Below are 15,282 nucleotides of genomic sequence, written 5' to 3'. Positions count from 1 at the left end.
TGCACCACAGGGCAGTGGGCACGGCTCTAAGTGCTGGAGTTCAAGGAGTGTTTGGGCACTGGTCTCAGACACAGGGTTTGATTTTTTGGTAGTCCTGTGTCAAGTACTGTTGGACTCAGTGACCTCTGTGGGTCCCTTCAAACTCAGGATATTCTATGATTCAAGGCGTGTACACAGCTGACCATGTAGACCACCCACTCCTGTACTGATTCACCTTATTTCTGCTATTTCTTGTTACTCATACCTCATTACATGTGCCTACAGCCTTCCACACAGATTACTTGGCAGCTCCTCCTGTATAAAATAGCACACGAAGGCCCAGAGGCAGGTCAGGGCTAGAAGTTACATCCTTCTGTCCCCCAAAAACTGCCTCAGCGGAACTTTTGGTCTTCCCAGGCATGCTCAGTACTATTAAGCTACGATTACAACCCAAGATCCAGACTCACTGGTGGACAACCACCTAAGGCGTCGGTAATTGAAACAGCTGAAAAAGTTTTCTCTGGGAGATCGTACCGCAAACCATCAGTGTGATGTGCACAGAGGCTGTAGGGCAAAGGCCTGGCTGTGGGCAAAGCTGCTGGGGAGCCGGTGCCAGTCCCTGTGCAAGTGTGCACAGACAGCAGAAAACGCCCGTGAATCATTTCGTTCCTTTTCGCTTTAGTAACAGTCATCTTCCTATTCCAAGCTGTACAAACACACAACTGATTAAAAGTTCTTGCTCAAAGCTTGGTGCCAAAAATAGCCTCCTGCATAAGATCCTTTGCTGCCCTGGGTTGTTTGGGTTTTTTTTGGTTGCTTTTTTTTTTTTCGGGGAATTTTCCATCATCAAAAGCCCGAGGCAAAAACAATAGCAAACACTGCCCGCCGGCTTTCAGTTAAAAATAAGCAACAAAGGCATTCCTGCTCCTTCCAGAAACAATAAGAAAATCGCAGCGATTAAAGAGAAATAAGAGAGGGAGAGATCGGCACGGCCGCGTCCCCGCCTCAGCCGTGGGCTCAGCCCTGCCTGCCCCGCCGGGCGCTGGCGCTGTGCGTGCCGGGCCGCGCCGCTCGGCGGGGCTGCAGCGCCTCTCTCTCCCCGCCAGGCTGCGGCTGCCTGCCCGCCCCCGGGCCGGGAGCGTCGGCGGCGGGGGGCAGCGGGCGGCTGCGGCTTTAAGAGCTCCCACAATGCCGTGCTGGCGTCCCAGTTCCGTTACATGTCTCTCCCGGTGAAGGGGAGCGAGGCAGAGGCAGGAAGGAGGCGGGGGCGGTCGCCGCTCGGCGCGGGGCACAGTCGCGCGCCCACCTTACGCGCTCGGCGGGCCCGAGGGAGGGGCGGAGCGGGGCGGCGGCGGCGCCCGGAGGGCAGAGCCGAGTAGAGCCCCCGGGCGCTGCGCCCCGGGCCGCGCCGCCACCCGCGAGGCACGGACGCGAGGCGGAGCCGGGGCCGCTGGCGCTGCCCGCAGCCGCCGCGGGACGGCCGCCGGAGCGGTAAGTGCGGTCCCGTCGCTCTGCGTGCCGGAGCTCGGCGGGTCCTCCGCCCGCCGCCCTTCTGCCGCCAACTTTCTCGCTGTGGTTACCCGCTCCCTTCGCTTTTCCCCCGCTTTGGCTGCTCTTCGCGCTGTGCCGTGCCTCCTTCCCGTCGCGCTCCCTCCGTCCGCTCCCTGCTCCGGCGCTGGGGCTCTGCTTTCCTTCGAGCGCCGCGCTGAGAAGTACGGACTGTTTTCTGCGTCCTTGAGACTTCGGCAGCGACTTTCCTCTCCCCCCTGCTGGTGTTAGAGCTCTCGTCTTTCCCCGCGCTGTCCCCAGAAAGAGGGTCTTGCTTTCCCGACCGAGTTTTTGCGACGTGGACTGTTTGGTTTCGGGCTCTTTCTCCCTTCCTCTCCAGGCGGTGACGATTCGTTTTGTGATTAATCGCTTATTCCTGTCCCGACCTCTCCCTCTTTCTCCTCGTAGTGAGCGAAAGGTTAAAAGAAAAACCGCTGCGCCAGCGGGAACACATGAGGTTGTGTTTCTTTTGCGGTGGGTGAGAGCGGGGAGACGCTGGGAAAAGCTGGGGCAGAACTTTGCGGGGCAGAAGATGGATCCCGCTCCGTGGTCTGCTCAGCCCTGAAACGTGGCTGTGGTGGTGATCCAGGCTGGGCTGGGGTGGCCTGATGCCGGCAGAGCGTTGGGCTCACAACTGCTGGTGGGCTTCCTTGGTGTGGGAGATGAGAGCAGTGGGAAGGAGGTGGGTTGCAACGTCCGTTCTGGGATTACACCTGTCACCCCTCTCATCCGGAAACTGGATGTGTCAGAGCTTGACAGGTTAACACCTTAGTTGGGACTGTGCAGAGCTGTGTAGGTGCTGTAGCGCGCCTTGGGAAGGTTGTCCCTAGCAAGACACCTGCTTGCGGGGGTTTGGTGCTCACAAGTAACGGGGTGGGTGGTAGTGTGGTTGTGTTAGGTGCTGTGGAAGTGGACAGTGACTGTTGGCTTAGTAGAGGATGATGTGTAGTTTGGGAAGATGAGCTCAGCTCCTTAGGTCTGAATGGTGAGCTGTGGCTCACGGCTGTGTTGTTATCTCTTGATAGGTTCTGTTGCTTAAGACTTGAGGGTTATGTGGTTCAAGTGCATCTGAAGCCCTTTTTGCCTCTCTCTTCCTTTAAAGAAAGGAGAAACTGATTTCTTACTGAACGTTGTTTAAAGCTAATAATAAAATAGGCTGGGGATTGAACCAGAAGCATTTATTTTTGTGTTAGCAATTCTTCTTGTATCCAATGACTTATTTGGCTCAGGGGAGCGGAAATGACTGCTTGTCACTGTGGTGTTCAGCTGCGTGCCCTTTAGGACAGCAGTGAGGCTCAGGTTTGCTTCTTTCACTCATGTAACTTCTGTCCTTCCTGCCCCCACGAGCCTAATGGAACCTGACTGCAGTTGCTTAATTTCTTCTTGCTGGAGTGAGAAACTTTGGAAACGGTTAATTTACCTCCATCTGTTTTCTCTAAGTATGGTTAGCAAGAAGTCAGAATCTTTTAAAGCTGTGGTGAGAGCCAAGGACCATGGGTCCTGTTCCTACCTCTGCCATAGAACGGTAGTGTGACCTTTACTGAAGCTGTCTTCTTAGCTGTGCCTCATAGGATGTAAAGACTTTCAGAATAACTGAAGTATTCTTACACGTGGTTTTTAGGGATAATTTTGTGCAAACACATTGCTCTGTTGAGTTGTGATTTGGAATGCTGGTCAGGTGGTGGTTATTCTTGTGCTAATATTTGTTCTTGGGAAGCTGTAAAGCAGAACTCTTGATAATCAGTATTTATTTTGATTGACAGTGCACCAGAGTTTGCATTGCTGTCACAGTTTTGAGACTCTAGTTCTTTTTATCCCTTGTATACTTTGAGAATATTGCATGCTTTGTCTGTGGTACCTTGTTGGGGTGTGAATTTGCTCATTACTGCTCTGTGTCTCCAAAAAGAAGTCCCGTGAGCTTTCACTGCAGGGTGGAGAATGGGCCTGGGACCCCCCTCAGTGGGATGCATGCAGCTCTTGTCTGTTTCTTGAGCTCTGTAATTAAGTGATTGGCTTAGCATGTGGTTTTTTTTTTTTTGTTTGCTTTCTAATTTTAGGTCTTCGCCTGGATTCTTAAGTCTTTAAGGTCTCTATCTTGAAATTAGATGTAAATGCTGCATGGTTTTCTGGGCCTTTTTTGACATGTTGGATTTTATAACTCTCAGGGCAGGACCTTACAGTCTGACGTGACATACTGTGATCTCAGTGCTCGACTTCATGCACCGTTTGAGGTCTGTAGCCTTTGTAAATAATGGGCTTGATCCTGTTGGAAGTGGTTCTCTGCTATGATTGAGAGACTTTTCTGTAGAAGCTTGCTGTTAAGCAGCTGTAGGTACAAGTTGCTATTTTCTTGCCTATGCACATACAAGCTCCTTGCTCCTTTCTCCTTCATAACCTCCTTCAAAGCATATACTGATTTCTCAGCTCCAACAAGAATAGCTTTGCTGTCCAATTACAGCATTCTGTGCAACAGTTTTCTATATTCACAATGCTTTCTCCTGCCATGGTTGTGATGTTTACGGCACCTTTCTCTGTATTGACACAACACGAGGTGGGGAGAGAATGGCCTGTGTGTGCCAAGTTGAGCAGTACTTCTGCTTTCCCTGATTCCTTACCCATCAAGTTGAAATTGGAGCCCTTATGCTGCCTTGGAAAGGAAGATTGTTTTGAGCTATGGCTTACAGTGCCTTGTCACAGCAGCCATGGCCCCTCTTGCTGTTACTTTTGCTCAGTCTCGGTAAGCTCTGAGTTGTCTTTGTGGTAACATAAATATGGAGATGGGAGACTGTATCTGAGAGGACTTGAGGAAATTTGTGCTGTAAGCTTTTGGAAAGGAGGCCCGTAATAAATCTGTTTCATTTACCTTTTTACTTGGCATTACTACTTAAAGTGGGGGAGGACTGTTTTCTTTCCTGCCGTGCTTGAAGAGAGGGTTTATGGACAACAAAGGGCATTGTAATGCTTTCCAGTAGTCCAGGATTATTGAACAAAAGTGTCTTGCTGTGCAATATTGCTGCTGTGCTCAGTGTTGTATGATAACACATGTTTCTCAGCTGTTGTTGATTCCTTAGTGGCACAGACTTCAAAAGAATGTGCTGAAAGAGAGCTATGGCCAGAGAAAAAAAAAAAGTTTTGTTCCAGTGACCTGTACCATCCATCCGTTTAAATACTTTGTGGAGCTATTCCAGAGCGTTCAGGCATCCAGTGAAGGCTAGCAAGTGATTGCAGCTGGGAATGGAGCCTGCGAAGGAGAGATCACCTAGAGAGCACTTAAATGCCCCTCGGAGACCCCTGCCATCCTGGCTGGCAGGAGTGGAGAAGGCTCATCGTTTAGGGTATCTTTCAACATGACATTGTCTAACTCCTAATGCTGTTGGGATTTATTTATTTTTACTCTGTATGCTATCTTTAGCACAAGAATAGTAATGAGGACGGAAGGTCATCTCTGCGGTTTCCTTTTGAATGTAATAAACCAGGTCTATAATTTAAATGAGTAAATATGTATTATTAGCAAGTTCTTTATTCTTGAAATACATGGGATATTTAACAGAATATGCTGGTGTTTGCAGAGCTAGCAGTATATATTGCTGAATTAGTTTCAGTTGAAAATCATTACTGGTGAAGTCACCTGTCTTAATATTGGAGTTAATTATATTGTACTCTGTTAGGTTGAGTTAGGTTGAACTATGGAGTGCTTCCCAATGATAGAAAGTAGTGATAATAAAAAGTCGAATTGTGTACGCATGCATGTGTATTATGATAGAGTAGTATGCTTCTAAAGCCAAGTATTGTCATTGATTTTACTTATTCCCATGTTGGAGTCCACTGTGCAAGATGAACCTCAGCTTGTAGTTGCTAACCGTTCTTAAAATCACTCCCTGTGTGTTTTCAGTAGTCCTACATACTGGAACTCAGGGGAATCTTACCAGAGAGGCTGTTTGTAACCATCACCAACTTCTAAATATCCTTGACATTTTTCTTTGTGAGTCTGGCATTCATTTTGAGGACTGGGGCTAGTACTGTTGACACAGTAATACGTATTTCAGTTAAGAAGATTTTCCTTCATTACAAGTGGAAAGTGATCATACAGATGTGCTGAGAGGATGCTTGTATTTTGAAAAAAAAAAAGGGAGGGGCTTTAGTAGTTGTTTTCCATTAGCAAGCAAATGGCACAGCTCTGAAGGTAAGCTCAAAAATGTTGTCCTCTGCTGTTGCTCCTTTGTATTGTGTTGTAATACTTCTGCTTTTGAGAGAAAAGTTCTTTCTCCCAGGGTCATCAGTCATGATTTTTTTGGTGCTTTGAGATGTCAGGTTTTAATGCCTTACTACCTCTTCGAGAGGAAAGGGGAGGAAAGTTTTAGACATATGTAATGTAACTGACTTCCATCCAGCTTTTGCCCTTGCTCCAGGGCTGAGGTTGCAGTTTGAATTCATTTACTGCCTTTGAAGTCTGTACTAGGTGTAACCTTGTGTATCCTTCCCCTTACTGCAACAGTACCTGATGTATTTCAAGCATGCACTTTGCTGCATCTCTGGGTCATCCTGTTTTAAAATGGTGAGGTGATGTTGGTGCTTTCCTTATTGCAAATTTCCTGTTAGTCTTGGGATCTGTGACTTCCTTTTGTTTCAGGTGGATGGAAAGTTTTTGGCTAAGAGACTTTTGGACTCCTGAAGTGTTCAACAACATTTTCAAGCCGTTGTTCAAAGGAGGCTTGGAGTTTCTGGAGCAGCCTTTTGAAACTTTGCATTGTATCAGTCAGCAGTTCTGTAAGTGTGGATAAGGAAAGGCTCTAACTCCCCTCCACTGGGCAGCCAGATGTTATGCATCCTATGCTTAAGTGGGGAAACAGTATGTCTTTGGGAGTCGGAGGGTCTGTCTGTTGTTCTTGTCACTAGCCTGTTTGGCAATCTTCAACAAATGGCACCAGCTTTTCCTTCTCCCCCTCATTCCTGCTGTGCCTATGCTGATTGGGACCACCTCCTAAATAAACTGAGTTTGAGAGCGAAGTGTTCTTTGTTGCTTTCTGAAAAGTAGATAGATATTTCAGTTCCTATTTCCTGGTTAACGTTAAAGCTATAGAAAAGCTGTGTGTAATTTGGCAGTTACTGAATGTATAGTTGTTATCTAGTAGATGAGTACTAGCTAACACTTGATTAGTGTGGTGGTGTGTTTGGGGAGGGGTGGGGATGGAATTAAGGAAAGCTATTATCAATGAAAATAGAGGGGAGAATACTTGTAGTACCTCACATCTGTTTTACACTAAATTTGCCTGTTCTCTAAGTCAGTGCATCTTGAAGACTTGTGCGATCCTTTAGAGGCGCTTGTCTTGCTTATCCTGCTTTTCTCTGGTATGTGAAAGAAAGGGAAAATAACAAACTCGGATGTTTGTGCATGTTAAAATCTTTATGGGGAATAAAATAGGAATATGCCAGAGCTACTAATACATAAAAGATGATATTGGGAGCCAATGTACCAATTGCTCAAATGTGCCTTTGAAATGGAATGGCTAATGATACTCTAGGCAGAAAGGCTAATTAGTAACTGGCATGCAAAGAAAAACATATGGCAGTAGTGGAATGCCCTTGTCCTTGCCCATCAAGAAGTGATTGTGTGGCTCTTTTAGACACATCCTCACTCATCAGGATTTCTCCCTCTGTGTGGTGTGCATGCTTGCTTTGGCCACATCAGCCAAAGCCTTTGCACTGGTCTCATTGGGAATGAGGACAGAAACCTGTAATGAATAGCTGGACGTTTTATGCTATGTATTTCAAGTAGTGGAATTGGCACAGATGAGCAGCAGGAGTAATGAACGTCACTGAATACAACACAGTCCTTTCATGCTCTTAATGGGATTGGAATTGGTAACCTGATACTCCAAACAGATAACAAAGGCTATTTATCATACAAGGCAACATTGATTCCGAAGGAGCTGGGAAATAGCTTAGTAAAATCTTTCACTGGAACTTGTTCCAGTGGATGAGATCTGTCAGAAAATGACTGAATTAACAAGAACTTACTAAACGATCTGAATACAGGAGTAATTTTTTTCTTATTACCAGTGTTGTTGCTCTGTAGTTCCTGTATTTGCTTACCAGTTTACTTGTTCACTCTTAGCTTATGAATTTAGCCTTAGCTTTAAAATGAGGTACAGCATTAATAAGCGAAGCCTTTTTTTTTTATTCCAAGTTTGGAAAACTTAAGAAGGCAACAAAAAGAACTGATACGTGGAAGGTTTATCTATGGTATGTGACCTTTCCTTGTTTCCTGGGAACAGACCAGAAAACAACCAACCTAATGTAAAAGACAGCAGCAGTCCGTGGGATTAAACTATGCTATATGAGATTCTGGGGGAATTTCCTTTAGAGGCCATATAATACAAGTAGGATGGACATCTTCAAGGGTCATCTGGTACAAGAAAATTCAGTCCATCCTTGTAACTCAAGAATGAAGATTGTATTCTTCCCTAAGCCTGTGACTTACTAGTGGGGGGAAAAAAACTGGCCACCTTACCTCTTGCTTTTTTTCTGAAGCAGTGAAGCTTGCTGTCTCTTCAGGCGAGGCTGGAAGATAAGCATACCTTGAAGAGCTGGAATGTGCTGTAAGAGAAGGAAGGCTTGGTTGTGTCTGCTGTCAGTAAGTGAAGCTGTGTGCAGGAGGGGTCATGTTCTTTATCAGAAGCTAAGGGAAGAAGCTCATTCTTCCTAGATAAGGTCACAGGGCTCTCAGCTAATAACCACACTTTATAAGGTATTCAAGCGGTGTTTTTAGTTTACTTAAACATTCAGCAAGACAGGCGTTTCTGGGTGCTTGGTTTCTCAGGGCTTGGCAGCCTTCTGTTCCAGTGTGTTGCAGAACAAATGATCAACAGTGGTTTATCAGGGCCTGGCACGGGATCCTGACTTGTGCAGGTACACAGTGAGAAATGAGCTCTGCTTCCATTGGGGTGGGAACATGTGGGTTCTAAGCCCTGGTGTGATCCATCCTTGTGGCCCAGCAGGAGCGGGGCTGAAGGCACAGTGCCGCCTGCTGTCTCCCTGCTCTATGTCCAGTTCACTCTCCATCATAGCCACCTTCCTGCGTCAGCTGCTGCGGACAGTTTTGTGGCCCAAATTCTCTGCTCCTTGTGTGAATGGGATTTGCAGTGTGGCTTTCAAAAATGTGCCTTCCTAAACCCTATGTTGCTAGTCTTCTGCTGCACTTTGTTCTCTTAATGTTTCTAATTAGTCCTCATGCTGTGTGTCTGAAAGCACTGCTGTTTCTTTCTTTTCTGCCGTGAGGTTTTCCTAAATACTTGTTAGTGAACCACTGGCTTTCCAGGTGTTTCTTTGGTTGTGGTATAGCATTTGCTTTTCTAGCAGAAGGCAAGATACCAGAATTCTCTTTTCTTCAAGTCTCACAACTGCAGATGGAGGCATACCTCTTAAGTCCCCGCTACCTAGTTGCATGGGGCCTGGTGGGGGATGCTTGCTTTGCTGTTCCCTTGTCCTGGAGCTGAGTCTAAGTTACGCTGAGCACCTGTCCTCTTGTGATGCTGACGTCCTGTCAGTATGCATTTCCCTTGCCCCTCAGAAGGTAGTGCTTGTTTTGGGCAGTGCTGCGCCTTATCCTTATAGGAAACCCTAGCTAGGAATTTTCCAGAATTCCTCCCCTCCCTCTCCTTATCTTTCACTGACCTCTAACCACGTTTCTATCTTTCTTGACAAGATGCTTTGTTTCATCTCTGCTGCTTTCTCCTTCCACTCTTCACCTTTGATTACTTTTCCTGTAGTGAGCTGGTTGAAAACATTAACCATGACAGATGTATACAGTAATCAAGTAAAGCCGAATTCCTTAAGTTTTTTTCAGCTTAAAACTTACACTAAAATGCTTATGGCAGGTAGATGTCTTTTGTGTGTATTACTTGTCACAGCAAAAAATTCTGTCCCCAGTGAAAAGGGTAAGTCTCTTCAGTGATTAGATTCTGTATCATAACATTCCTGTATAACTTTTTATAAGAGCCCTAATTCTCTCTCCCTGAGCTTAAACCACTTCTACAGTAACAGCATGTAAATTTGAATTGTTTTGTATGGACGTTTAGGACTTATACATTAGAAAAACAAACAATAGTTTTATAAGATTAAAATGTACTATGAATAGAAGTATAAGAAAATGTTCTTATGCTTATGGCTTGCTAATTGCTTGAGAAATTGTCACTTCTAAAAATTATTCTTTTCTGAAAGATCCAAGTTTTCTGGAAAACTTGCTTTTATCCTTTGGGTAGCAGAGAAGATGATTGGATTTGTGTAAATATAGCATTCATAGTGCCTAATACACTTATCATTCTAGATACTTCTTCACAACCCTAAATGATTAGAATTGTATGCTCTGAAAGTAATGCCTCCTGCTTTATTACTTTAGCCCACAGTGTCAGAGGTGGATGTTGGTGGTATGGCATTAGAGGTTGAATCTTCCCAACAATATCCCATTACATCTTGTTGTGTTACAGGTGGCAGCAGAGGGGCAGTCTGATATAATGACATCTGACATGGAAGTGCATGTCAAGCAAATGTGTATCATTGAAGTATTCCATGTAGAAAAAAAAAATGGCATCCATTGACATTAATTGATGCTTGGTCAGTGTTTATGGAAACCAACAGTGGATTATGAGAATTGTCAGGTGGTGGGTGGTGTGTCAACTCTGCTGAAACAGTGATATGAAAGGCAGTCTGTGTTCCGGCCATCCATGGAGATTTTTACAAGTGCAGCATGCAGTTCTTGTTTATCTCTGGTGTGAAAATGCATAGCTAATGGTGTTGACTACATAGAAAAAGGGTGTCTAGTAGGTGTGGATTTATCAAACAGTTCTGTTGTATCTGTTGTAGTTTCTTTGGAAATAGTTAGGAGGTGTTCGTATATGCAGGCTGCTCCTGCAAACTCTGTGATTTACTTGAGTAGTCTGGAATGACCTTGAGGCAAACTGTATTTGTCTTTGGAAGATAATTTCAATTTAAATTCCATAATTTTTATCTTGTCATACAGATGAGGATAGTATTCAAGGTGTGTGCTATTTAAGTCAGCTTCTTTCTCATGTGGCTGTAAGCATGTGGTAAGCAGAAGACAATTCTGTTATAATGAAGTGTGAAATTAAACTAGGGAAGGCAGAGCTGTAATAGCTGAAGTGTCCTCCCTATGTTCCAGAGAAGGTTGTGCACTTCTCTAGTGTGTGTGTGCGTGTGTGTGTGTGTGTGTGTGGGGGGGAGGTGAATAATGGCTTCTCAGTTGCCCTCAGATACAATATTTCTCATAATTCCGCAGTCCTTGAGAACTGTTGTTACTGTTCACCATGGGCCACTTCTGTGAATGGTTCATGTTTCTCCAGTTTTAGACTGACACCTTGCAGAGGCCCAAGCCCCAAAAAACTTCTGTTTCGGGTCATGTGCTTACAAGAAATTACTGGTTTCCAAGCACTACAATTATAAAACAAAGCCAAACTATATTAAAACTAAGATCTCGTTTAAAAAAAAGAAACCACTTTTTAGAAACAAGGAATGGCATTATTTGAATGTATTTTGTCTGGTGTTGCCATTTTCAGCAGTACTACCAAACTTTCTCTTACCTGCTATAATTGTAAGGGGTATAGGAAGATTAGAGTATCTGTGATTAGATCTTACTGTCAAGGAGGGAGCTATCTGAGGTGATCCACTGATAAAGCAGACCTTAGTACAAGATTACAGGACAAGCCGCCTTTGGATGTCTAATTTGCTACTTCTCAGTTCATGAATATGTGGATGAAGGTTGGTATAGCTACTAGGTGACTAATTAGACCTTAAACATGTAGCTAATACATGTATGTCTGTTCCTGAGACAAGGGGAACTGTTGGCAGTCCCAGCAAGATGTCACTGTAATGAAGTTTTGTTCTGCTAACCAGTGCTTAACCTGTAGGTCAGCACAGCCACACACTTCTGTCAGCGTTCTGAAGTGCGTAACTTCAGGATGCTCTTCTGTAGTTGTAAAGGTGTGGATGTGAAGTTATAGTTGAATGAGATGCAGATATTGAGCTGAGCTGTGGTTGCTTAGTGTCAGTGCCTGTGTGCTGTGGCTGTTGGATAACATCAGGATGCTTCTGTCAAAGACATTAGGCTAATGTAATGGCCTGCCTAGGGAGGTGGTTGAGACACCATCCCTAGCGCTGTTCAAGAAGCGTTTAGATGAGGTGCTAAAGGATTTAATTTAGTAGTTGGGTAGAGATAGCGATAGGAGGATGGTTGGACTAGATGATCTTGTAGGTCCTTTCCAACCTTATGAACTTATGAACTTACGAATGTGACTTACTAGCACCTTGACTGGGATTGCTGCATACCTGGAGCTGAACTACAGCTTCTCCGCAGTTAAGCATGCAATTTCTCTTTGAGATTCTTAATGTTCTTATGATATATTTTATGGCAGCACTTTGTGAATGGCCTTTTAAGGAACAGGTGTTGAAAGCTTATCTAGAAATGGACACAGCATGTCAAAACTGCTAACCGGAAGAGCGTATTTACATTACCAGTTTGTTAATTGGTTTCAGGTATTAGTGAATTGTTAGCTTCCCACGTTGTTTCTAGCATATATACACAGTGTAAAAAGCAGTCTTGTTAATTGGATGCTGCAGAGCAAAAAAACCTTTGAGAGCTGTAAACGTAGATGGTGAAATCTCTTCATAAGCTTCCACAGAATGAGTTGCTTGGAAGATATTTGAGGAAGAATCATCTGTGGGAAGTGAATGAAACATTTTTCTCTGCCTAAACTGGGTCCACTTACTGGAGCTTGTTCTTAGTATTTGTTGATGGGAGTACAAGGATGTCTTTGCAGTCCCTGTACAGCAGGATGCCCTTAGGAAAGAAGCCTGTCTTCTAACTGACTGCTTGCATGCTTCTGTTGGCTGTCTCCTTTTCTGGTGTGATCTGAAGAACATACTGGAAAAAGGACATACGATCTTGTAGTCATGGCTTAACATTTGAAGGTAGATACTATGCTGGCTATTCCTTTTTTTTTTTTTTTTTTTTTTAGTTTGCTTGGTTTTGCTCTATGAACACTGAAAAACCCAGAAACCTCAGGTCATCTGTTTCCTTTGTTCCTTAAACCAAGGATATGTATATGAAATTATCTGCACTAAACACATGTACATAAACCATGGGTCTGTTTATGTATGTAAAAACGTGTTCCTTTGTAAACTTATTCTCTATAATAAAAAAAATCAAGCTTCACTTGAGAATGGAGATGTTGGCCTTCATGTGAGATACTCTTAAGTACCAGCCTTTATTGACTTATTGACATTTGCTGTATCAGAAATGTAGGTGTTAAGAGCACAAGGTGAATGGTGACTTGGTGTGAGTCTTCAAGCTATTATCCACAAGCAGATATGGCACAAGTAACTTGTGTGTTTGCTTTTGAGTGTTTGGTTTTCTCTGTGGTAACAGATTAGAGTGCTCTCTCAAATTTGGGAAATCAATTTGTGACAATTCACACTTTAGGAAAAAAGTGTAAACATATTTACATGTAATTCATGTGAAAATTCAAGTTGATTTCTTCTATTTACTGGCCTCTGGCTGTAATAAACCTGACTAAAGGAAAGTCTCCCATTCCCCAGACCCTCTCCCTAACCTCCAGGGTCTGGGATTCCTGAAGGAGAACTTTTTCACTGAAGACGGAAGTAAAGAAGACGTTCAGTATCTGTGCCTTCTCAGCATCCCCTGTTACCAGAACACCCCCCTCACTCATAGGGGCCCACGTTCTCCCTAGTCTATCTTTTACTGTTAACATACTTAGAAAAGCCTTTTTTATTATCCTTTATCACTTTTGCCAGATTCAATTCCAGATGTGCTTTAGCCTTCCTCGTTGCATCTCTGCAGGCCCTGACAACCTTTCCATATTCTTCCCAAGTGGTCAGACCCTTTTTCCACATTTCATGGACTTTCTTCTTCCCTTTGAGTTTGTGCATGAGCTCCTTGCTCATCCACACAGGTTTCCTGCCACCCCTTCCCAATTTCTTGCTCACAGGGACGCACTGATCCTGAGCTTGGAAGAAGAGCTGTTTAAATGCTGACCAGCTCTGACAGGCCCCCCTACCTTCTAACACCCTAGCCCATGGGATAGTTCCAAGTAGGTCCTGGAAGAGATCAAAGTTGACTCTCCTAAAGTCTAGGCTAGCAATCCTACTTTTTGCGTTGCTCCTTCCACTCAGGATCTTGAACTCCACCATTTCGTGATCACTACAACCCAAGCTGCCCCCAACCTTTACTTCCTTAACAAGTCCTTCCTTGTTAGTGAGAATAAGGTCCAGTAACGCCCCTCCCAGTGTCAGTTCCTCAACCACTTGCATCAGAGTTGTCTTAAACACATTGCAAGAACCGTCTGGACTGTGTGTGCTTGGCCATGTTGCTCATGCAGCAAATATATGGATAATTGAAGTTCTCCATAAGCACCAGTATTTGGGAATGTGATGCTACTTCTAATTGCTTATGGAAGGCCTCATCAACTTCCTCTTCCTGATCGGGGGCCTGTAGTACACACCCACAACCGCGTCACCCTTTCCAGCCTGCCCCTTGATTCTCACCCACAAGCTCTCCACTGCTCTGTCACTCTCCCCCAAGTGGAGTTCAATATGTTCTAACTGCTCTCTCACATAAAGAGCAACTCCACCACCTCACCTTGCCAGCCGATCTTTCCTAAAAAGCACATAGCCCTCCATGGCAACATTCCAGTCATGAGAGCTGTCCCACCACGTCTCTGTGACTGCAGTGAGATCATGGCCTTACGACCGCACACAGATCTCCAACTCTTCCTGTTTATTTCCCATACTGTGCACATTAGTGTACAGACACATAAGGGAAGCAGCATCTCCATGCCTATGAGCTCCACCTATCAAGCTCCGTTTTGAGCCTCAAACTACGCCCTCAGCCCCAGTGGCCCTCATTTTTCCCCTTTCCCCTTCATACCTATTTTAAAGATCTATCAGTAAGTCCCACCAGTTCCTCGGCTGGAATCCTCCTACCCCTCAGAGACAGGCTGCTTCCACCTGCAGCCATCATGCCAGGTGCCCAGTAAATTGCCCCGTGGTAAAAAAAAAAGTTTCTATAGTTCCTATATTTGCACCAACTCTTAAGCCATTTATTTAAGAGGTGGGCTTTTTGGATCTTGCCAGTATCCTTCCCTGCCACTGAAGGCATAGAAGAAAAAATCACCTGCACACCTGTTCCTTCAACTACCCGCCCCAGTCTCCTGAAGTCGTCCTTGATAGTCTTCAGGCTTTTCTCAGCGACTTCGTCACTGCCAGCCTGAACTATCAGTAGTGGGTAGTAATCAGAAGGGCGGATCAGTCCGGGAAGTCTCCTAGAAATGTCCCTGACCCGTGCCCTACGGAGGCAGCACACCTCCCTGCAGGTAGGGTCAGGCCGACATATAGGACCCTCCATTCCCCTCAGCAGGGAGTCGCCTATGACAACCATCTTTCTGTCCTTCTGGGTGGAGGAAGTTTTGAGGTGTGCGGGCAACTGCTTCACCTGAGGCACCCTCACAGGTGGGCCTCCCTCCACACCCGTGCTCACCTCTCCCTCGACTTCCCCCCCCCCTCAGTTCTTCACTAGTATTGCTAGGGGTAGGAGAGGACAGGGGGCTCACTGCAGTAGGAACACAGTCTGCCTGCCAATTCCCCTCTATCACCTGTTTGCAAGGCTGGAAATTACCATTTCCCAGTAAATACAATTCTAGAGAGGCAGGTGGTGGTGGGGAGTTA

The 15,282-nt window shown here is 45.1% G+C and overlaps 1 protein-coding gene across 1 annotated transcript in view; it reads left to right on the top strand.

Annotated features, from left to right (window-relative positions):
- Positions 1–1,201: 1,201 nt before the first annotated feature.
- Positions 1,202–15,282, top strand: part of RASSF8 (Ras association domain family member 8) — a 74,259-nt gene continuing 60,178 nt past the window's right edge. Inside the window, exon 1 of the mRNA XM_065742479.1 lies at positions 1,202–1,470. The gene's annotated coding sequence lies outside the window, so the exon portion shown is untranslated. The remainder of the gene's footprint in view (positions 1,471–15,282) is intronic.

Source organism: Cyrtonyx montezumae, unplaced genomic scaffold (genome assembly GCF_038088225.1).
Source record: "Cyrtonyx montezumae isolate F1298 unplaced genomic scaffold, pur_monq_1.0 scaffold_3, whole genome shotgun sequence".
Lineage (NCBI taxonomy): Eukaryota > Metazoa > Chordata > Aves > Galliformes > Odontophoridae > Cyrtonyx > Cyrtonyx montezumae.
Note: the sequence above shows the minus strand (reverse complement) of the source record. Positions and strands in the feature narration are given on the sequence as shown.